The following is a 23247-nucleotide window of genomic DNA, read 5'->3' on the forward strand; positions in this document are numbered from 1 at the left end:
GCTATTGGGGAAAGAAACATTTGTTTTAAAAATACCCTGGGGACATGCATTAGGTGGTGCAGCATTAGCATATAAGTCTCTCTGCTCTTCCCTCCTGTTTGGTACTATTTCTGCAAACTGAGCTTTTATAGTGCTAACCTATTATATTTAGCTAATTAAGGGCTGGATTCTTTGGTCTACTAAACTGCCCACAGATACCCAGTGGAGAATTTGCCCTGCTTCGGGGAGCTTTTTGCTGGCAGAAAGCTGACTGAGGTGGTTCTGTCACTTGCTGTGCCAACCATGTCCCACACAGGAGAAGGGAAAGCAGGGGGCCTGGCATAGGCAGGATGGAGTCGAGGAGGACAGTCAAGCAGAACTCCATTGTGCTTAGTCCTCCACTGCTGTATGGTCTCTGAGTGGCCTCACACCAGTGGTGTTTAGTTAGGACTGCACAGGGATGGCCCTAGATTGCACCATTACTAGGTGGCCTTTAATCAGGGCGCTGCAACAGTCTTCCTTCTAGCCTTCCTTCTCCACTCTGAGAGCCAAGTATGTTCCTCCAACAATTGTTTAAAAAGAATCCAGATAAGTGATGGAAAATAAACTCATGTCAGTTTAAAAACCATCCTTGAATGAACAAGATCTTAACATCAAGGCATAATTAGTTCTAACACTTGTAGGTCAGGGTTTATGTTGAGTAATTCTTAGTCTTATTAGTTAATGACTATATTATGCAAGGAATTTCTGTTTCCTAACCAATATGAGCCAAAGATTCTCTTTTGCAGGATCATAAAATTGGTATGACATATCTGAGAATAGAAAAGAATAAACATGCACGCACGCACTCTTTGTCCATTAACAATTCCGGCCTCTCATTCACATTATGTCGCTGGCAAGCTGAGCCAGAGCTTTGGAACAAAAGCAAAGGCTGCCTTTGTCATATCAATGCTACTAGAGAATAAATTCCTCATTTTGAAAATGTGACAACAGAACTTTATAAAGAGGTTCTTGAGCCTTGACTGAGGTTTTAGTTTATGTCTTTCAATGAGTGAACAACCTCAGAAAGATAGTGTAGACTTTAAACACCAGATTCTGCTCTGTTGTATTTTTCTTTGTCTCCAACAGCTTGTCTATTTAAATGTGTAATTTGTTTATATCCTTTTTGTTTGTTCAGATTCCCTGCCTCCTCTGTCATTACTCACAATTTTTTAAAATCATCAGAGGCCCACAATTTGAGAAGAGATATCCACTCCTACTACAGACCCTTTACGCTGCATAAAAGGATCAGAGCACTATACAGGGGTGTGTCATGGCAGTCCATTCACCACTGTGGCACCTCCTCCTGGCTGTCCTGAGGATTAGCTCTGCCAGTTGGTGTTGCCTTCTTCAGGTGGTGCCTCACCTATTTTCCTCTCACCCTGTGGACCTGCCTCACCTCAAGAACTGCAGTGTACTCTTCATGACTCAGACTTCTGGCTGGGTCATCATCCATATTTCCCCTTTCTAGGGTTACCCCAAAGTCTTTCTATGTAAACAGTCCCAGGCAGGCTTCTCCTGTGCTGACCTAATGATGCCACTTCCCCAGTGGCCAGTATGGGAACCTGGGCCCACTCTCTACTGCGATTTCCAGTCCAGGGACCCTCAGCTCAGCAGTTCTGGGCTCTTCCCCTTCAGCCCTCACTGCTCTGTTATCAGAAGAGATTGGATTTAAGGACCCCACCTCCCAAAGGATCAATTCCTCTGTAGGGTCTATCACCTATTAGCCGCAGGTCAAATGAAACTTAGTGGTGAAATGGTGAAAATAGGCAGGAGGGTTTATTAAGAGATAAGTAAGACAAGACAGGGAAAAGGGCAATAAAGCATTAAACAGAGTAAAACAGCTCAGTGGTTTTACAAGTACAGTGGGCTTGAAGCCCAGAACCAACCCCTAACCAATATGGGCACAACACAAATAAAATGTCAACGTTACTCAGTCTTTAGGAGTGACAGGAGCTCAGAGTAGACGGCTCACAATGCTCTCGTCTGTCTTGCTTCTCAGGTAACTCAGGTCAGGATCCTGAGGACAGGTACCGGAATCAGGAACTTGAGATGGAACAGGAGATCCTCCTTGATGATAGACAACAAGGTAAATACAGGTGTTTTGATGATGTTCGTCTTCCTCCATTGCATGACTCGAGCACAGACACGGGTTGAACCGAATACGGGCTGCCTCCTGAGCAGACAGCACCTGACAGTGTGTGCAACCCCTTTATATAACTTTCTGTCACTAGGCAGAATAACCGAGACTCAGATGACACTTTCCTGCCTTTACTGTTGCTAGGTAGATTAGGCTTAAATTTTAACCAATCAGAAAAATAGGCACCTAAAAAGGGCACCAACCTTGACAAGAAGGTGGACTAAGATGGAGGGTGAAAGACAAAACAACAACTAAAAAACCCCCAAAATGGTTAAAAGCCCCAACAGCTCCTTCCTTGGACTTCTCCCTACTCTTCCTTGTTCTCCCACCTTCTCTGGGAGTACCAGTTCCAAATCAACTTCCTCCTCCCACTTTCCAGGGAGTGACTGCAGACTACCTCCCTGCAGTCCTATCTGTTCTCAGTTCCTGGGTTTTATAGGCTCCCACCTATTCCTGCCCTGCTGAGCCTTCTTTTAATCAACTCCCTTCTCGCTGGCTACTCCTCCAGGCCTTGACAACTTGTGCCTCTCCATACTGCGGGAAGGGCACAATCTAAAGGGGAGGACACCTGACTGCCAGATGTGTCTTCCCTGCCCAATGATTTCCCCCCTCCCTGCGCCCAACCCAGGGCCGCCAGCTTTCCCTGCTCCACATTACCTGCTACCTGCGGGTCGGGGGGGGGGAGGGCTCTGTCCTTCTTTCCCCACACCTCCCCCACACATGTTTGGCCACTCTCCCTGGTAGCCGCTGGGGAGCAGGACAGAGACACTTCTGCCTGTGAGAGAGCCTGGCTGGGAGGCAGTGGCAGCTTGTCTAAAATATGTCGGGAGTGGGGCCCTCCAGTCCTTGAAACAGATTCAGAGCAGGACTATGCAAAGATGGCTTAAAGGTGCCTTAGCCCCCTCCTCCGTCTGTACTGAAAATTTTGTTCTGTGCCTCTTAGAGGTACTAGACAGTCTCACCTTTTAACATTAACAAAACTACTATATTTCATGACCCAGAGTCAATCAGAAAACTACCAGTGGCAATCTATACAATGAAAAATCATATTTTAAAGAAAATGTGTAAAGCCTTCTAATTTAACTTTCTAGTAGTCTTTTGAGTAAATCATTGTATCTTCTTCAAACTCCCATTTTATTTTAAGGAGAGGGAAAAGTTAGGGTGTAGCTAGGGTGACCAGATAACAAATGTGAAAAATCAGGACACTTTTATTTTCAGAGGGCAAGGATATAGTTGCCTATATAAGACAAAGCCCCTAATATCGGGACGTCTGGTTGCTCTATGTGTAGCATCCTGCACTGAACAATAGTAAATTAAAACAGAATAGGAAGCATTTGCTAAATGTTTCTCCTGAGAAGAGGCATTTGCCTAGACATAGGGCCTTGTAGAAAGCGCACAACCACTTAAGGTGCTACGTAGTGGTCAGACGAGGCTTGTCAGCTTGTCTCTTCATTGAAACATGGTCCTGTCCTTCAACACCCCACCACAAGGATTTCCAGTCCTCCCCTTTAGCACAGGGATTTTGGGTATGGGCCCTTGAAGAGTCAAGTTCTTTTCCAGCTCTCACCCAGGGTGAAGGCTTTTGTTGTTGCAATGTCCTCTCAGAGTGGGTAGGGAGCCCGACCCTATCCTTTCCACTGGGCTCTGGTCCAGAGCCCAATGGTGGGCAGCTCCACTTAGCACCTTGGGGTGCTAAGCAGCCACCCTCCCCCCCGGACCACTTCCTACCCCTGTCTCCTTTTGCTTCATGGAAGTAATCCCTACGGTCTAGTCTCTGAGCTGCACATTCAGTCACCAGCCTCTCATCTGTAGGTTTGCACAGATCTGTGTTGTGAGGTCTCAGGCAGTGAGCTCCTGGGCAATATGTTCCTCTCAGAGCAGCCCTCTGCTTCCTTCCACTGCTTGCCTCTGAGCTGATCTGCGCCCCTTTTTAAAGCCCCACCTCCAGCTTTTTCAGGCCCTGCAAGTGTGTCTGGGCAGGACTGCCTGGGCCCAGAGCTGCTCTTTAATCCCTTGCTCTCCAGTGTGGAGTTTGTATACCTCATCACAGGCCTCTTCAAAAGGAACATTGGAAATAAAACTGAAGCAAGTACAAATACTGACCAGTCTTGGAACCAGGTTTCTGGGACAGCTGAAAGAGAGACAGAGTGAAGTGACCATTCAAAAGGAAAAAATTCCCCAGCATTTAACCATTCTGGAAGCTGTGGGTGTGCATAGGGTATGTGCCCAGACAATGGGTTCAAATGTATTAAATTTGTTATTCCTTTAAGGGAATAATATACACCAATTTATTACCTTAAATAGAGTGACCTAGACACTTTAACTTAAACACACTGGATTAGATAAAACAATAAACAAGTTTATTAACTACAATGTGAGTACAAGGAATAAGGCATAAGACTCAGAAATGGTTACAAGAAAAATAAACATAAAATGCTTTCTAGTGCTTATCTTAACAAACTGTATTAGATTTAAAGCAAAATTTCTCACCACATGCTTTCAGCAGCATTACTGACCAAACCTCTAGGTCAGGACCCTTCCCCCAGAGCCCAATGGCTGCTTCTTTTGTCTTCTCAGGTGCAAATAATTAGATGGACAGGGAGAGATTGGAGGGGTGTCTTGGGGTGTTTGCCCCTCCATTTCCAGCTTAGACCCAGGAGACAAAGAATCTGTGTGGAAGGATGTTTCCTGCTGGGTTTTTTCACCTGTGTATGCTTACATGCAGGTTTCCTTTTGTTTCTTCCCTTTCCCTTTTCTTCTTGATGACTCTGTTTACTGCTTAAACGCAAATTAAGGCAAAATTACATTCCTTTGTTTAGGACAGACCTTTCTGGCGACTTCTGTCTGGGGCAGGACTGTGGGGTTTGGAACATGCGCTAATAACATCATACAGAGGAATCTTATAACTTCATATACAATGTTGCTACATAATTTCACCATGACAGTACTGACCAGCAAATGATGTGTTTTCAAATGATACCTCACAAGGCATACTTTGTACAAAGATTATTACAATAAGAAACTCTCCTCTGATTGGCTGCCTTCCTTCATGCCCCCACCTCTTGGGGAAGAGCAGCCAATCAGAACTGTTGCAGGAAACAGGCAAAGCTACTCTTCCCCTGCCCCCTCTCAGAGCTGTGAGGAGTTTTGGGTAGGGGTGGATGAAGAGGGCACAGTAAGAGCCAAGCAACTCTTCTCCCAGGAAAAATTGGTCAGTTCGCTCTCTGTTTTTCTCTCCTTCCCTCTCTATCCCTGCAACATCAGGCCAGGAAAGATGTGAGGCAGGGTATGTGCATAATTAATTGCTGGGCTGGGAGATGGGCAGATTTGGGGTTAGGGGGCATAGTATTAGAATTTTTGAGTTGGGGAGAAGCTGTAAGCTCCATAACATCAAGCAGCATTTTATACAAATCTGTGAGATTTGTTCTCAGTAGGCCAGAGAGATCTCCTGCAACGGGAACAAAAAATCGTGTTAGTCTCTTAACTCGGGAGAGTTAGTAACACTGTAATTGTCACACAGATGTTAGGGACAGGGAGAGGGTGTTCAAAAATCAAAAGACAGACCAAATCTTTGACCCCAAAATCACGAGAAATTTTTTAATCGTATGATTTTGTGTGGAAGGTCTGACTCATGATTTTTGAACTTTTGGTGTGGCAATACTGTGATTTCTGTCCTCTGACTACAAAGTATCAAGTAATGAATTAATGGGAATTCTGAGAAAGCAGTGCTGCGTGCATTAAATTACTACAATCACGGAGAGAGTGAAAAATAGGAAAAAAAGGTTGCCCCTGGTTTAGTGATTTATGTACATATCTGAAAAAAGAATTGTCCTTTGGAATTGGCTGTAGACTTTAGATGCCTCATGGAAGATACTAGCCTTAGCAGCAAAGAGAAACTCTATATTTCACTCTCTTTATTACTGAGCATTTTCTGCATAGCTTGTACAGTGAGTGGTAGGAGTTACTGTGCACCAACCACATATACCCTCTGCTTCTGAACTGAAAACTGTTACTATTTGATAAGTGGCTTGTTATCAGACCATGGACTGAGTAAACTTCCTCGAAGTAGTGATTTTAATCTCTCTAATGCTTGCGGAAAAGTTGAATGGGTTGGATTAATGCTGTACACATGGCCATGTAAGAAACACAGGCCAAGGTCTTTGATTTCCTACGGCAGGGACTGTGTAGACTGTCTTTCTTCAGCTACTAGTCTAGCAGATTTAGTGTCATGACTCATGGGTCTGGAACACAGGGTTCATGGAACACAGGGTTCAGCCACACTCCAACCCTCCACCTGGCAGTCTGCTGACAATGGCTTACCTGGGACCCATGAAGCCTAGCCCCTGTGTGAGGCTCTGCCCCTGAGGTCCAGTTGGTGGAGCCTCAGAACGGCTGATTGGCCCACTGGCGCTACTTATGCCAGCAGCAGGAACAGGAAGCTGTCTGAATAACTGGGTTCTACCCTGGTCTGGATTGTGTGCCTTGTGCTTCCTGCCTCTTCTGCTTGATTTCCTGGCATCCTGATCTGGCTTGGTTCCTGGCATCTGACTTGTGGTTCCTGGCCTCCAGTTTGTTTCTTGCCTCTGACCCCCTGGTATCCTGACACAGCTGACTCTTGACTCCTGTCTCAGACTGTAGTTCTGACTGTTGGGTCTTGCTGCTCACAATCCACTATGACATTTAGAAGCAATCTTAAAGGCAAATTGCAAAAGAAAAAAAATCTGTGTACCCCTTTTTCTTTTACATGGGCAAAGGGGATAGAAAGTTTTATTTTCTTCTGATCATTTTCAATGTTAGAAATTTGTGGTCTAGTCTACCCTGTTTTTGCATGAGGACTTCCAGAAAGACTGGAGAAGTAGTCTTGAGACAAAGCCCTGGCTGGGATGATTTAACTGGGAATTGGTCCTGCTTTGAGCAGGGGGTTGGACTAGATGACCTTCTGGGGTCCCTTCCAACCCTGATATTCTATGATTCTATGATTCTATGATCAGAAGGGAGGCTAAAACTTGAGCCATTGAGAGGAGACAGGGGATTTGTAGTCTGTTTCAAACTCTGTTGGGGGCTGAGTTAAAAAGGAGCTAACAAACAAATGGTTAGGAGAAACTCTTTGTTAAAGATTCAAATTTTCCTATCCTTTAAATTGAAGACTGAGAAAACTCCCTAATAAAGTAAAAGCTTCACAAGTTGCAACAGCTTGTACATATTTTCCTCAACAACATGGAAGCCTGCCACTTCTATTAAGAGACTATTTATCTGTCTCCATATTGGACATTATATTACCAGAGTCCCAGACTCATCAGGACACCTGGATCCTCCAAGAGTCTGTGTTGGAACTGGAAATTATTATTCACTAGTAAGTTACTGGCATGACATGCTATACCAAGTGTTCTCAAAAGTGTAAAGAAGAGACAGAATACTCAACATCTGCAGACTTAAGCACAACTTTTTCAAGATAGGACTTGAGTGTGTCTGGGATTCCATGTTCAATTATTACATGGACATTAACACACACACACACACACACACACACACACTCTGCTGCAGAAGTTCATAACCACTCTACATATGAAAAAGAAGCTCCTCCTTCACATGAACAGGGTAAGAATGTCTGCCAGGTTTCTATAGAAACTCTTACATCGGTATAGAGCGCTCAGCTTCTGTTCACTGTGCTTAGAAGACTCTTCCAAAATTACCAGAGACGTTAATTTGCTTAACCCAGACTTCCTTATGCTTGTTAAAAGAAACACATACAACTTTTTGATAGCTTTGGTGCGGTTAGAGAAGCCACCATAAATGCACTGTGCTTCTATGAGATTCTCCCACTGAAAATTTCATATCCTTTAATCTTGGCAGAGGCTTAATTATCTGTCCTTTCTATTTTTCTCTGAGTAACAGCGTCAGAAAAGCATAACTGACTTTTTTGTCAACCTTTGCAGTCATTACATTCTGGTTCTCAAAACTTGGTCACGGGCTGCTGAACTGCCACCCTGTGTTTCACAGATTTCTTTGTTGTTTTTGTTGTGCTTATGTTTGTAAAAATAAAGATTTTAATGGACAAGGAAATGCTCAGAGTCAAATTGTGGCCCTGGGTATGTATTTGCAATTCCCATTGACTTCAGCAGGAGGAGTTGTGCATGCAACACAGTGTAATTTGGGCCACTTTAGGGGAGATTGCTGAGATAAAACAATTGGAACTGAATTCATTTCTTGGCTACTTGAATATTTTGGAGAAAACAGAGGAGGAAGAGAATGCTAGCATCATATTTCACAGCATTTGTATTTTTGAAGGAATTTAAAGAATATCACCATGTAGAGAAAATCTCTCTCCAATTAATGCCCATATAAGCTTCAACTGTTGAAGTCTCATAAATAGTATCCTAGATATATCTTGTTTAGATTACTGACAAAAGAAGAGAATCTTTTCTAAGGCTTGGGCTGCACTACAGCTTAAGTCAACATAAGTTATGTTGCTCAGGGGTGTGAATTAGCCATCCTCTTGAGCGACATAATTTATGCTGATTTAATTGCCGGTGTTGACAGCACGATGTCGATGGGAGTGCTTCTCCTGCCGACATAGCTACCGCCGCTTGCAAGGGCTGTAGTAATTAAGCCAACGGAAGAGCTCTCTCCGGTCAGCTTAGAGCAGCTACACAGAGATCTTACAACAGCTTGCAGCTTCTCTGGTGCATCGGTACAGCTGCATTGGTGCTGCTGTAAGTTCTCTAGTGTCGCCAGAGCCTAGGTTTTAGAATGAGATGCTGACCTTCAGGAATGTACCCAATGCTGTGTAGAGACATAGCGGGCAGGCATGATCAATAGCATGTACAGTTATCTACCTCTCTTACTGAGCCTCAGTTTTCATAGTAAAAATGTGAAACTGGCACTTTCTGACTCAACAGATCTGCTCCATGTACGTATTCAGAGTCATATCTGCCGACTTTAGTGGTAAAAACAATTTTTTACTGGCATTTACTTCTGTTGGTCCTGCAGAGCTATCATAACTGAGAAAGAAATGCACTCTTCTCTCTGTACATCATCAACAGGATTGTTTATTAAGTTGCTGCTAGTTACAGCTGACGGAGCAAGTGTCACAAAGGACAGAATTTGGTCTGTAGCTGTTTGTTATTGGTGGCATTGGGGAAGAACTCTTGAACTCAGGCTAATTTTGACAGTTAAAAATCTTTTTACTTGTAAACTAAGCATATTCAGTCTGGAATGATTGAGATACATATCTTTGCAATGCCATTTTTACAGGATAACTTTTCAGTGTACAATTGCATTTTAAAGAGCTCACAGCAATGTGGAACAAATGACTGTGAGAAATGAAAACTTAGCTGGAAAATTTTGCATGGTTCACTGCAGAGATTTACCAATTTATGTTCCCCTTGGGCATGGGTTTGTGTGATAGTCTTTGCTTGTGGGGAGCATTGCCTAGTGGTCAGGACTTAGGCCTTTTGACATACAGAGGAGGGGTTTTGGTAGGGGAGCCTGAGCCCTCCCATTCCAGATGGAACTTTAGGAGCCGGAGCCAGGGCCACTGGATTGTAACCCTCTCCACTCCCCTGGAGAAACAGTCAGCATTTTGGTGGGCTTTTCCTGCTCTGGCTTATGCCAGGGAATGAGGAGTTGTGACCAAACTTCCCGTCAGCCAGTCTTTCTCTTGCCAGTACAGTTGCTCCCCTTGGAGCTCACATCAGGGATACTGCACCACTCATTGAGGCTCTGTCACTTCCCCATTAACTACTGGCAGTTGGTCATACACCCAATTAAGGTTTCATCCTCCCTGTGATCCTTATGAAGTCTGTATCTCTAATGTGGTGATATGCCAGGCCTTACCCAACCACTCTAATAGCTCATCTACTCAGGGCATTGGATAGGCATCAAATTTGGAGATTGCATTGATCTTTCTGAGGTCTATGCAAAACTGGACAGTGCTTTGGGACCCATATGACTGGCTATTTCCTCTGGAGTCACTGGAATTGGGTTAAACCTCCTGAATACATTGGAGAAATTTTCCCAAGCCCAACCCAGAATGCAGAGTAAGCTAGTTCTGAGCCCAGCCCCACTACAAGTGACTTTGTGTTCTCCCTTATAGTAAGCTGCACATGTGCTTTGGGATAGGGTTTAACATCTCTATAAATACATGCAGGAAGATAGTCTCCCCGGGGGCTTCAAGGTTTGGGACCAAGTTGTCCTGGACTAGGGTCTATTCACACGCAGAATCCAGTAGACCTGTTACCTCAGTCCTGTTTGTCTGCACAGGGACCATTACTTTTGCTGGAGTGTGCTTTTGGGCATGGATTTCTGCTGTTCAGTTTGTCCATGGTCTCGCTACATATAGGTTTCAGAGTAGCAGCCGTGTTAGTCTGTATTCGCAAAAAGAAAAGGCATACTTGTGGCACCGTAGAGACTAACAAATTTATTCGAGCGAAAGTTGATGCTCAGATAAATTTGTTAGTCTCTAAGGTGCCACAAGTACTCCTTTTCTTCTTAGTACATATAGGGGCATTCATGATACCAGTGACCTGGGTGACACATGAAAAACACACCTGTGGTAGGCCAAAGGATCACTGGCCAGGGCCTGGTATTTCAGGGGACCCTTCCCTAGGAGCCATGCCTGGTTCCTCCTCCTGGCCTTTGGGTGCGGGAGTCCACAGGCATCCCAAGGACCTTTGTCTGGACTTGGGTCAGAGGGGCTGGGGTTTCCTACCGGCGCCTAGTCCTGGGCTTGGTGGACAATGGGCCCCTTAGAGGCTGGTGCTTCAGGAGCCACCCTGTCTGCTCAGTTCCCCTGGTTGGGCTCTCCCTTGAGTCAAGGGGCACTCCCTTGGCCTCTGGCCACTGCTTGGGCAAGGCAATTAGGGCTGTCTCCACTGCTAAATAATTCTCCATTAGTCGGACTGCGTCAGCTAGGGCCTCTGGCTGGTGTTTAAGCACCCAGTCCCTATCTCTGGATGGGAGTATGTGAGCGAACTGCTCCACCAGAATGAGCTTGGCAACCTCAACTCCACTCTGCAATTCTGGCTTCAAGCACTGCCAGCACAGGTCCTTTAGTTTCTGGGCAACTGCATAAGGCTGGGCTCCCCAGGGCATTCCCTCTCCACCCTTGGAATCTCTGTGATGTTGAGATAGTCCAGTATGGCTGCTTTCACCTAGGCATAGTCTTGGGCTGATGCTGCATCCAGTCCCTGATATGTGGCCTGGACTGGTCCTGTCAAGTAAGATGCCAGCAGGATGGCCCACTGGTTAGGTGACCATTGGTCTGCCATTGCCACCATTCAAACGTTACCAAGAAAGCCTCTGGATGGTCCTCTGGGTTCATCTTTGTGAGTTTCACAGGTACAGGTGGGGCCCCCAGGCTCGGACTTATATCCCCTGGGAGGGAAGTCCTGGGGGAAGCCAAGGGCCATGGCCTGTTGGACCACATGTTGCTGCTATTTCTGCTGTTGTGCCCCGAAATCCCAGACCAGTTGTTGCTGCTGCTGGGCTGCCTGTTGCTGCTGCTGGTTCTCTATCATCCCCTTAGGTAGATTGTCTAGGTCCATCTCACCTGACCTAAGAGCCAATGTCTTCTAGTCCAAGGTTGTTTGACATCTTGGTCCATCAGTCTCCCCTCTCTGCCGTGGAAAAGATGCCCACATTCTTCAGCAAGTGGTGATAGTCCTCACTTGTGGGGAGCACTGCTTAGTGGTCAGGGTTGAGGCCCTTTGACACATGGGGGGTGGGGTTTGGTAGGGGAGCCTGGGCACTCACACTCAACTGGGCTCTGGCCCAGGGCCTTTAGAGAGCAACACAAGGGTCTGACACCCATGACACTTTAACGCTGCCCTACCTGGGCCATATCCTATCACCCCAATATTGTCCAAAGTTTTCAGTCTTTCACAGGAGGCTATGAAGGGGGGTCACTCACCAACTTAGCATCTCTTCACAGCTGAGCATGGCATGGTATCTCTCCGCTTCTTAGGGTGGCGGCTACCTCCTCTTATGTCTTGGCCCTCCATCCGGGTCAGTTTCAAGTCTCTCCCCTTCAGGGTAGTCCATAAACAAAATAGGGGGAATCAACACAAATAAACTGGGTTAGCAGGTGAAAGGGAGAAATGGCTCCCTCTTTGGATGTAACAGAAGCAGGTTCTCCCTTCCCTCAGGGAAGGACCTTCAGGCACTTGCTGAGGAAGAGATCCTGCTTTCCCTTAGTCTTTTTCTCAGGAGCTTCAAGTAGAGGTCCTTTCTCTTCCCTAGTCTGCCCCCAAGGGAGCTGATCTGCTCCCTTTTAGCTCCTCCACCAGTCTATGCGTCTCTTGCAGGTGTGGTGGGATGGGATGGGATGGGGCTGGGCTGGCTGAGCCCAAAGCAGCTCTTTTAACCCATTCTTGCCCAGCGTGGGGTTTGTTTACCCCATCAGTTTGCACCCACATGCAGGTAACCAGACCTGAAATTGAGTTGTGAGTATCAAGGAAACCTGAGGATTCTATATATTGCTGGAGTCCTCAGCGGAACCTTCTTCAAAAGAAGGGAAGATTTGAGGCAGGGAGTTTGTCAGCAGCCAGAAAGATTTTTGAGCAGAGGTCTAACAAACACTTGTTCCAAAGAAGCCATCTTCCTGCACTACCTAGGGATAACAATGAACACAGTAAGGGTTCATGATAATGATTTTGCATAATAAAGGATCTTCCTTCCTGAAGGGATCCTACATTGCTTTACTGGTATTGGAATACCATAGAGACTGCTATTTCCAGAAATCCAAGTTATTGGAATTCTAGAGCTTGGAGAAATCCTAGAGAAATCTTTGGGGCTATTTCTATGACTTTCAAAGGGTTTATCTCCCTCTGGTGGTTGTCTTAACACCTGAAAAGTCTCATTATTTCTTGACAAAAGAATGTGTGTAGGCTATTGGATAAGTCACTCTAGCTACCTTCTTTCATATGGGATACTAAGTATAATCCATTCTGAGTTGGTGTTATTTTTTTCATTAAGAATTAACATCTGATTTCCTCTTGGGGGATGACTAATTCCTCTGGCCAAAACTTTCACATTCTGTTGCCGACTAGTTTGACTGAGGCAGTACTTCTGGGAAATGGGTGAAAAAAGCTGGCAAATTGCTGGCATACTGACTAAGACATAAGACCTCTGTATGTAGAATCATGGCCCTTCATGATAAATATGGCAAATTATGTACATCACCTAAAGATATAAATAAGTTATTTAAATTTATCAAGATTTGTACAAATTGGACACAAACCCCTGCACAGATGTTTTGGATTAATTCTTCAAAAATATTATATTATTGCAGCCCAACATAGAAACTTCAATGCACCTCTAATGGAGGATGAATTAATTGAGGAGATTAAGAATATGAAAGTGGTGAAAGCCCTTAGGCCATGCAGCTTTGCTGCTCAATTCTGTAGACATTTATCTTGACCTCCTGTCTGACAAGATGCTTAAAATGTTTAATGAGTTACTCCTAGAAGGCACCCTTCTCTCTATGCTGAGGGAAAACCTAATATCAGTTGTTCCTAAACCACGAAGAGAGGTCACACTATGTTCCAATTATAGGCCAATTTCACTTGATAGTGATGTCAAAATATTGGCAAAAGTTCTGGTGATGAGATTGGAGAAAGTTTTGGGTTCTATCATACATGCTGATCAAGTCGGGTTTGTGAAAGGCTGTCATGACTCTAATAACCTTTGACAATTTATTGATATTATATCAGTGAAATATGATGACTCCAAACAGAAACTGTATTAGCCTTAGATGCAGAAAAGGCTTTTGATAGAGTGGGCTAGAAGTTTTATACCCAACAGAAATTTGAACCCATATTTAGTTCTTGGATCCAATTATTATATTCTCACCCAACCTCTCGCATCACAGCCAACAATATGACCTTGAATACCTTCAGTCTTTTCCAGGGACTAGGCAAAGGTGCCCCATCTCCACTACTTTTTGATATGGCTCTTGATCCCCTGGCAATATCTATACAGGTTCATCCAGATACTTGAGGCATCCAATTTGGTTCCATGGAGTATAAATTGACATTATGTGCAGACAACATCCTTTTGTATATATCCAAACTGGAAACAACTATTCCAGCCCTCCTATAACAAATTCAAAAATACAATGCAATATCTGGTTACAACATAAATAGGAAAAAATCAGAACTATTTAAAATATCACAGTGGTCATTTAATGGGGCTTTTTCTCAATGGAATTTCCATAGGCAAACTGATACAATTAAGTACCTGTGTATAAAACTACCAAGAAACATTGATGAATTGGTGAAGATAAGTTTAGATCCTGTATTCTCTCAAATAACTAGTGACACAAATAGATGTCATCCTCTCTCTCTGAGCCTGTGTGGAAGGGTTAATACAATAACAATCAATATTCATCCTAGGCTTGTGTATATTCTAAGAAAATTTAATAACATTATTAGAGCCTCTCTGTGGGGTCCTTGTTAACGTCCATAACTATTACTTTAAAAACTCTAGCTCCCTATTGCCAGGGGAGTATTTGGGCTCCCAGCCCTACAAAATTGCTATTATGCTTTTATCATGTCACAGATGTCAAATTTGTTTCAGCATGAGAACACCCTTATACCCACAAGAGTGGAAAATTAACAGGTATTACTGCATTCAGTTGCCCCTGTGGGTCTGCTCGGTTCCTCTTTTTGTTCAATGGAGCAAAATAAGGTGCTTACAGTGGTGCCTGTGCAAAAGGCCTGGGCTGTCCTAGCTAAGAGGTACCCAGTTCATTCGCAAAAGCCCCTATCTGGGGTAACCTAGACTTGGAAATTGGGGAAAAACCCTATAATTTGGAAGAACTGGCTGAGCAAGGGAATCATATGGATTTCCCAATTAGTCAAGGATGAGGGCTTTGTCTCTTTTCTAACACCAACGCAATATTATGACCTGCCACCCTCAGTGGAGTAGCTAGCTAAAACCTGTCTGAGTTAGCAGCGAAAGAAAGAATAACGTGTCAATGTCGAGAGCAAATATATGAATCTGAAGCAATTTGGACCCTGTTTCTTGATATATTTGGATAAAGAATTCTGAGATAGCTCAAATAATGCTAGACTTCCATTCCACCTGACCTCTCCACTTTTACTCTCCCTCTTCTCATCCCCTCCATATTTTTCTCCTATTTGCGTATGTCTTTTATTATATAAATTATTATGATGATTATTGTTAGCTCCACCCTAACATGTTATGTCTGTGTAATACTGTCTGATTTTTGAATTGTCTTGTCTTGCAGCTTGGCAAGTTGTAAAGTTGCATAATTGCATAAATTTATTGGATATCCTGTGAAATATATGGTAGCAATGTCATTTTTACCTTTTGGGATTTTCATTATTTCTTTATGAAAATTAAAAAAAATGAATCACACAAAATTGTTGTCTAAAGTTAGGCACCTGAAATCATGTTCGGGCACCTAGTTAAGAAGCCTGATTTTCAGAGAGACTGAGCAACAGTGGAGTCCCATTGACTTCAAATCGAGTCAAGTTCAGCAGAGATTAAAAGTTGTTGCTATGTGATTGCTGCTTGGTGCCCGGTATGAAAGGCGTTTGGTCGTGTCACTCCAGTTTCCTGATACGCTCACATATCAGGAGTGGTGCAAGTGAAGCTGGCAGGGGAGTTGCTAAGCAAAGATTAGTTTTTGTACCAGGCCATTGATAGGCAGGAAGAAAGAGCCATTGAAGAGCACATATAGTGTATAGCCTGTTGGCAGCTCCAGCAAAAGAGTTACCAGCTCTTTGATGGTGGTGCATAGGGACCCACATGACCACATAGGCAGCCTAGGCCTAAGACCAACAATATATCCTGTACTAATATGATAGCGGAAAGTAGTGGCCAACAAAAATGACTAAAATCCCAATTTGCTAAACTGAACTTTGAAAAAAACCAGTGTCTTTGAAAATGTCAATTAGAAAACTAAAAACTGAATATAAAATGTGTGGAAAGCTGGCATTCCTCTATCCTAAAGATGTAACAAACCACAGTGTGTATTTGTGTGTCTTTGGGCTTTGGGGAGATCCAGTCTGGCAACTACTGGTCCCAGGGGTGAAAGTAAGGTGGTACGGGCCGGTATGGTGCACCGGTAAAACGTGGCTGCAGGTACCGGACCGTACAGCTGACTTTAAAGCGCTGCCGTGGCAGCATTTTAAAGGACCCTGTTTAGAGCGCTGCCATGGTACTGCTTTACCGTCGTTCCTTTTGCGCCCCCCCATTGGCGGCCCTGCCGGGTCCTTTCAATTGCCGGGTTCTTCCAATTGCCTGGCTTTGCGGCCCACGCAGCGCGGATGGGCTGGCTGGGGAATGCTGACCCCCCCAGCTCCGCCCCTTCTTCCCATGGCCCCACCCCTTCCGGGAGGTGTTGGGAGCCTGAAGCCGGACACCACCACCCCCGCCCCCCCGCTGTACAGGTAAGAGAGAAATTTTACTTTCACCCCGACTGGTCCTCAAAAGGCAACTCTATACTCTAATTGCAAATCAGGCTAATAGTTAACCAGTCATCTGATTCGTTGAACTAGTCAAGATTTAGCCAAGACATAATAATCTTTATATAGGCATTTATAAGGCAGTAATCACCTGGTAAGTTACAATGGAATCAGTTTTATAATATTTTATGTTTGTTTAGTGTCTTTTATTGCATTGCACTTTACAAACTTGAAATACTGTACAACCTTTACATAGGGCTAACTTCACCTGTCTTCACCTTTGAGGTGACAGCACACAGCAACAGTGTACAACAATTTGTGAATTGACCTTTGGCATGGAGAAACTACCGTGATTGGTATGATATAAATACCTAGAAAGAACAAAGGAATTTAAAGGGCTACACGGAGTCAAGACCTTAGTTTTACATCTGATCCTCTAGCAGTGAAGTGCCCCTTATAATCCTCTGGTATTGTCAGTATTGACTCCAAGATAAGTGTGCTGCCTAGTAGGGCTCAGATACTGTTGTGATGGGTTCAATTTAAAAACTTGAACATGGTATTACATCAACAACACTGTTCTGCAGCACCTAGGTGCTGACTAAAGGTGTCTCATCAAGTACTGACCCAGGCAGACTCTGCTGAGTTTGTGAGAGCTGACAGTCAGAGTCTGATATTACATGACTACTTACTAGTTTCCACCTTACCTTGCATTGTAGTGGGGCCACATCAGAGAATTGCTCTTATTTAAATATAGTTCAATGTAATATACACCATCATGTGCCAGCATTGCCCCTCTGCTATGTACATCAGCCAAACTGGATGGTCCCTACATAAAAAGATAAATGGACACAAATCAGATTTTAGGAATGGCAATATACAAAAACCTGTAGGAGAACACTTCAACCTCCCTGGACACACAATAGCAGATTTAAAGGTAGCCATCCTGCAGCAAAAAACTTCAGGACCAGACTTCAAAGAGAAACTGCTGAGCTTCCGATCATTTGCAAATTTGACATCATCAGCTCAGGATTAAACAAAGGCTGTGAATGGCTCGCCAACCACAAAAGCAGTTTCTCCTCCCTTGGTGTTCACACCTCAGCTGCTAGAAGAGGGCCTCATCCTCCCGGACTGAACTAACCTTGTTATCCCTAGCCTGATTCTTTCTTGCATATTTATACCTGCCTCTGGAAATTTCCACTACATGTATCCAACGAAGTGGGTATTCACCCACGAAAGCTTATGCTCCAATATGTCTGTTAGTCTATAAGGTGCCACAGGACTCCTTGCCGCTTTTACAGATCCAAACTAACACGGCTACCCTTCTGATACTGTACTCCCTAGTTTGTTCTCTCATTCCTTAAACAAGAAGCAGTCTGATTGTGTGGGTGAAGGTCACCAGTCTTGTAGCCCTCTGAGCATATGGAACAAAGAGCACTGTTCTTTCATTTTTGAATCTGAACTGACATTTCTCTGCTCAAACCAATGTGGGATGTGAGAAGGGACGTAGGATAAAATTTTCAAAAGTGCCTAAGTCCCTTTGACTTTCAGTGAGACTTAGGCTCCAAAGTGCCTAAATCCCTTTTTAAAATGGTCTCCTCACTTAAATGCTTTTGAAAATTTTACTCATAAACTTATAAAAACTATCAGATTCATATAGCAGCTGAGATTAGTGTTTGGGTGACAAGTTCACAAGTAAAACCTTAAATGTAGCCACAAGTAATTAAAGACTGAGTACTTCTTTGTAATACCATTGCAAATTCTGTAGTAGATTTAATTCTGAACTGACCGTTTCCAGTGTGCATTAACACAAACCCTAGTTTTAAAGTGCAGTTTCATTGACTGTACCTGATTTGCTTGCAATACTCACTTCTAGGAAATCCCTAGTGTATTAAGTAGCTGTGTGACCTTCTTGATGTCATCATTGTCCTTTCTCCCCTCATAACACTGTTTGTTTGTTATTTCCAGTTGTTGCATTATGCCTAGTGTGAGATTGTAAGTTTCTTGGGGGAGAATGTCTTTCCATCAGACTTCTCATGTTCTGGGGCACTGTATTTATTTTTTTCGCTGATAAGCATAACAATGGATATTACACTCTTGTTATATAATTTTTTTTCATACCTTCAGGTTCAGTCTCTCAGGTTCGGACACAATCATTTCCCTGCCATGGATTTTCTCCCCTCTCCTATAATATTCCCAGATGGCATAGTTAAATCCTCCCATTTTGTATTTCTGCTACATATCCAGGATTCCAAACAGAAGGTCAGATAGCTTGGAGCGGTGTATACATTCTTTTTTCAGACCTTTAGGATGCATCTATGTCTCTAGAATCATCCAAAGTATCTTTTCTCACAGCATGTTTTGCTATTTCAAGGTCACCTTCTTCAAATAAGCAACCTACATTAGCTTTATTTTGACCTACATTATCAGTGCTATCACATACCAACTTCTTTTAAAAGGTCACTTAAAATAACTATACGGATGATGTGTCTGAGAGCAGAATTTTACATCTTGAGAATTTTTAACAGCGAAGAAACAGTAATAATTGTTTTGATAAATACAATATTTACTTCCTAAGTTGTTTGACTTTGTCTTCCAAGCAACCCTTTACTGGAAGCTGTAATCAAAACATTAATTGTTGGGGCTGGAATACGTTGAGATGGTTAGAATGCAAAGTGAACAGGGTTAATTTTGTTTGGCTGCAAACATTGTTCTACATTTCTTTCACTTAGTTTCTCATGTTCAAATAGTGAGCTGAATGAAACTGCAAACTGTGCCCTGAACTGTAAGGAATGTTTACAGTATGCCAATAAGTGGTGGAATTCTGCCCAGCAATATCTAGCCTGCTGGGAAACAAGACATTATTTGCTTCCAGATACACATTGTAATCATGAAATGCAATAATTAGTGAAATTCTTAATATTCCTATTATTTTGTTATTGTTGCGTATGGAGCCTCATTCCTTCTCAAATCCTTCTTTCTATTTCTTTTCACATGTATAATCCTCTCTTCATGTAGCCTAATACTGTAGCTGGTTAATCCTTAAAATCAGTTTTTGGCTAACAATTCCTTTAACTTTCTAAGAGTTTGTTTCAGAGATTTAATGAAATGCAAGGGCTTTGCTCATAAGATGCAGCCTGTCTAACTAGTTACAACATGAGAGAGAAGTTATGAAAATTCCAAAACTCCTTGTAAGATTAAAAATAAAATGATTTTAGCACATTTAGGTGTAGAGTTAGTACAGCTGGTATATTTCGATATCCCTATGACCAATTCAATAACATTTCATGGGCCTGATTTTGTGAAGTACTGAGTGCTGTCTTGAAACCAAAAGGAGTTAAGGGCATATGGAATGGTTGGACTTTCTCAGTTGGATTTTTCAATTTAATTCATATATCCACAAGGGCCTGTCTGTTGGATCAGTTTGCAGGATGCCAGGCTCATATTTTCATTTATTTGGCTACATATGGATGTGTGTAAGCAGGGTCTAAATTAATTTTTCCTTGATAGCTAGCTGGGAGGGGGAAAGATTTCAGGAGCAAACTTTATTTACATGAACACATCTACTCTGCTTAGATATCCAGCAGATAAAATGGTGTGTTGCTCAAAGTAATCAGCTTTGGCTGGTGTTGGGCAAATCACTTTAGTACTGAATGCAGGGGTAGTGAAATGCTGTTACCGATGTTGTCATTATTGTATGAATAAAGGGGAGCAGAACTGTGCTTAACCTGTCCCAAATGAGGGGGTCAACCTCAGCTGAAAGGACCTCGTTAAGCCAGGGGCTCGAATGCAAGAACCCTGTGAAAGTAAGAGGGATAGGGACAGATATTCCAGCCAGAAGGTGTAGACCCTCCCCAGGGGTTCCTGGATGGGTTTAATCTGTTCTTCTCCACGGTTCAAAGAAAGAGTTAATTAGGCTTCATTAGGAGCCTCTTTGTTATTTTAAATGCTCAATTAGAGCTGAAATCAGTTGTGGTAGGAATGTGTTCTGCCCAGCATGCAAAGAGCTGAAAATTATTAAGAGACTGATGTGCAGAGGTTACAGCAAAGAGGCAGGTGGCAAGTGAATGAGTGGCTGGTGAGACGGTGAGCAGAACAATCGGCTAGCAAAGCAGCGAGGAACTGCGGCTGGTGGGACAGCTAGCGGCAAGGAGCAGCAGCTGGTGGGGCAGGCAGGCAAAGAGCAGCGGTTGGTGGGATGGTCAGCCAAGGCAAGTGCTCAGATGGTGGAGCAAGCAAGGTATCTTCTTCCCTGGGTGGGAGCTGAACTCATCCAGATGCGCCTCTAAACCCTGCGTCCCCTCTGAACAAGGACAACCACTGTGAGTGGGGTATGGTAAGAGAGCAGAGAGGGGCACAGAAAAGGAACTTTTGGTTGCAGAACTCAAGAACATGATTGCACTGCCCCACACACTCTGGGGTGGGTGTCCTGCTCACAGTTTTATGATTATAAATCCTGCTTGTGGCATTTTCCCTAATGAATGTCACGTGACTTCCCTCCCTTCAATAAAAGTTTCTTTTCTACACTCAGAGTCTGTGCTTGCGAGTGGGGAAGTATTGTCTTTCAGAGGTGCCCAGGGGTGGTGTGTAATTTTCCCAGGTTTGCTGGGTGGCGGCTCGAGATGGTTCTGTGTTGTATTGTTGAAAAGAAACCCCTAGATATTGTACCCGGCCCTGGTTGCTGCTGGCTCCACCTGGCAGAAGGGTGACGTGTATTTTGTCAAGAAATGTACCAGTAATGATAGACTGCTTCTCTTTTAGAAGAATAAAACAATGCATGGTTATTATGATTCCTTATTGCTTACATTCACCTTTTAAATAATGTGGGGAGGGGGACATATTTGTGATCTGTCTTTTTAAAATAAAGCTTACACTGAATTTTTGGACAGAATATTGTGTATTACATCCTAAAAACCTTATAGCCATACCTTACAACAAACATTACTTTTTTATGGAGCACCATCTGTGGGGGTGGAGCTGCACAATATCTGAAGGAAAAGCATCCATCCCTCAAGGGACTTACAGTCGTATCTAACACAAAACTCACTTGAAATGTCCTCTGTGGGAATTTTGCCTCAGTGAGGAATGCAGGATCTGATCCCGCAAGGTGCCTCCTGGTTAGTGTTCAGCACACTTCAGTTGCATTGCTGCATTTCTAGCTCAAGTGTCAGTTCTCTGTATATTTGTTCTAGTCCTATTAAAAAGGAACTCATGGGGCTTTGAGGCACACATCACCTTGCATTGTCGGACCCCCTACCATGATAGACAATACTGAATATCACTATTTTCCAACTGAAGCAATGTCCCTAAACCAGAACTCTATTTTTGTTGTTTTAGGACCACCTCCTTCCATGGTGCCATGTGTGGAACTGCCACTGCAGTCAATGGGTGATATCTGTGCGTGTGGTTAAAAAACATAAATTCAAGGTTGAACTCAGGTCAGCTAATGTGCTTATGCAAGGCCAGCTTCTCGGGGCTTCTAAGGATCACTGCCTCTCCTGCCCCCCCTTTTAATCTTCTTCTCCTTTTCAGGCAGCCTGAGAGACAGCTGCCTGCCCCTCATCTATCAGCTGGGAACTAAGGCTCCTTGGGGCAAGGCAAATAGGCGGCATCTGCCCAGTTTTGTTAGTTCTTTTTGCAGTATTTATGCAGGGCTTTGTGGTCTTCATGTTCTGGCTTTCACAGCTTGAAGCATAAGCAGGTTTTTTGTTGTATGTTAGATCTTGCATGTCCATAGGTGGCAGAGCAAGATTAAACTAACTTCCAGTGCAAATGGAAAGGTGCCAGATTGACAGCCCTGAATCTTCTATGTATCTACAGAACAAATTAGTCAGGGCCCAATCTTGCAAAGACTTACAAATGTGCTTAACGCATTAAATGTTCCTTACACATTAGGAACCTGATCCAAAGCCCATTAAAATTATTGGGAGTCTCTCCACTGACTTCAGTGGTATTTGGATCAGGTCCTCTGAGTAGTCCCATAGAGAAGACATTAATGAGATTACTCACAGTGCAAAAAAGCTGAGCTCATGAAAAGTTGTACAGCATTTTGAACATGTAAGATACAAAAGTGCTAACTGTTATTAGGCACAGCAGTAGCAGTGCAAGCTTCCCTACGTTGTCCTGCCATTGTGCCTTTCAGGTGACCAGGACAAAGGCAGTCTAGCCTAGTGGGCAGAGCAGGCATCAGCCGTTGGAAACTGGAGTCAAAGGTCAAGCCAATGGGCAGGAACTGGATACCAGAGCCAAGGGTCAAGCTGGAATCAGAAGCCAGAGCCACAGGTCAACCTAGCAGTCAGGAACTGGAGGAAGCAGGGTAGCAGGAAAGGAGGGGTTCAAGGCAGGGATGTGACAGATGCAAGGCAGGAGCTGCAGCAAAAATTAGGTAATACAGAAGATTACCACCAATACTGGTGGACATGAGCATTATGCAGCCAGCAAGCTGCTCCTGCTGGCTTAAGAGTTGGCCTACTGGCCACTCCACCTGATTGGCTGGAGGGGTCAATCAGGCCGCCTGCTGCAGGCCAGCTGTACTGAGCTAGTCTCCAGACAGCCTCTTCTGCAGGCTGTGATTTCTGAGAGTGCTTTAATCTTGGCATGAAAGGGGTGAGATGATAGTTCAATTTTCATGCTCTTGCAGTCTTTGGCCTCTCTGCTGAG

The 23247-nt window shown here is 43.8% G+C and overlaps 2 long non-coding RNA genes across 3 annotated transcripts in view; one reads left to right on the plus strand and one right to left on the minus strand.

The window, feature by feature from the left end:
- The window catches only part of LOC140911187 (uncharacterized), a 39901-nt gene extending 37710 nt beyond the window's left edge, over positions 1-2191 (minus strand). For both annotated transcript variants that reach the window (XR_012158859.2, XR_012158858.2), the window contains exon 1: positions 1952-2191. This is a non-coding gene — a long non-coding RNA (uncharacterized LOC140911187). The remainder of the gene's footprint in view (positions 1-1951) is intronic.
- LOC140911185 (uncharacterized) overlaps positions 1-23247 on the plus strand; it is a 466381-nt gene that overhangs the window by 66682 nt on the left and 376452 nt on the right. Inside the window, exon 2 of the long non-coding RNA XR_012158854.2 lies at positions 2021-2107. This is a non-coding gene — a long non-coding RNA (uncharacterized LOC140911185). The remainder of the gene's footprint in view (positions 1-2020; positions 2108-23247) is intronic.

This window comes from Lepidochelys kempii, chromosome 5, assembly GCF_965140285.1.
Source record: "Lepidochelys kempii isolate rLepKem1 chromosome 5, rLepKem1.hap1, whole genome shotgun sequence".
Lineage (NCBI taxonomy): Eukaryota > Metazoa > Chordata > Testudines > Cheloniidae > Lepidochelys > Lepidochelys kempii.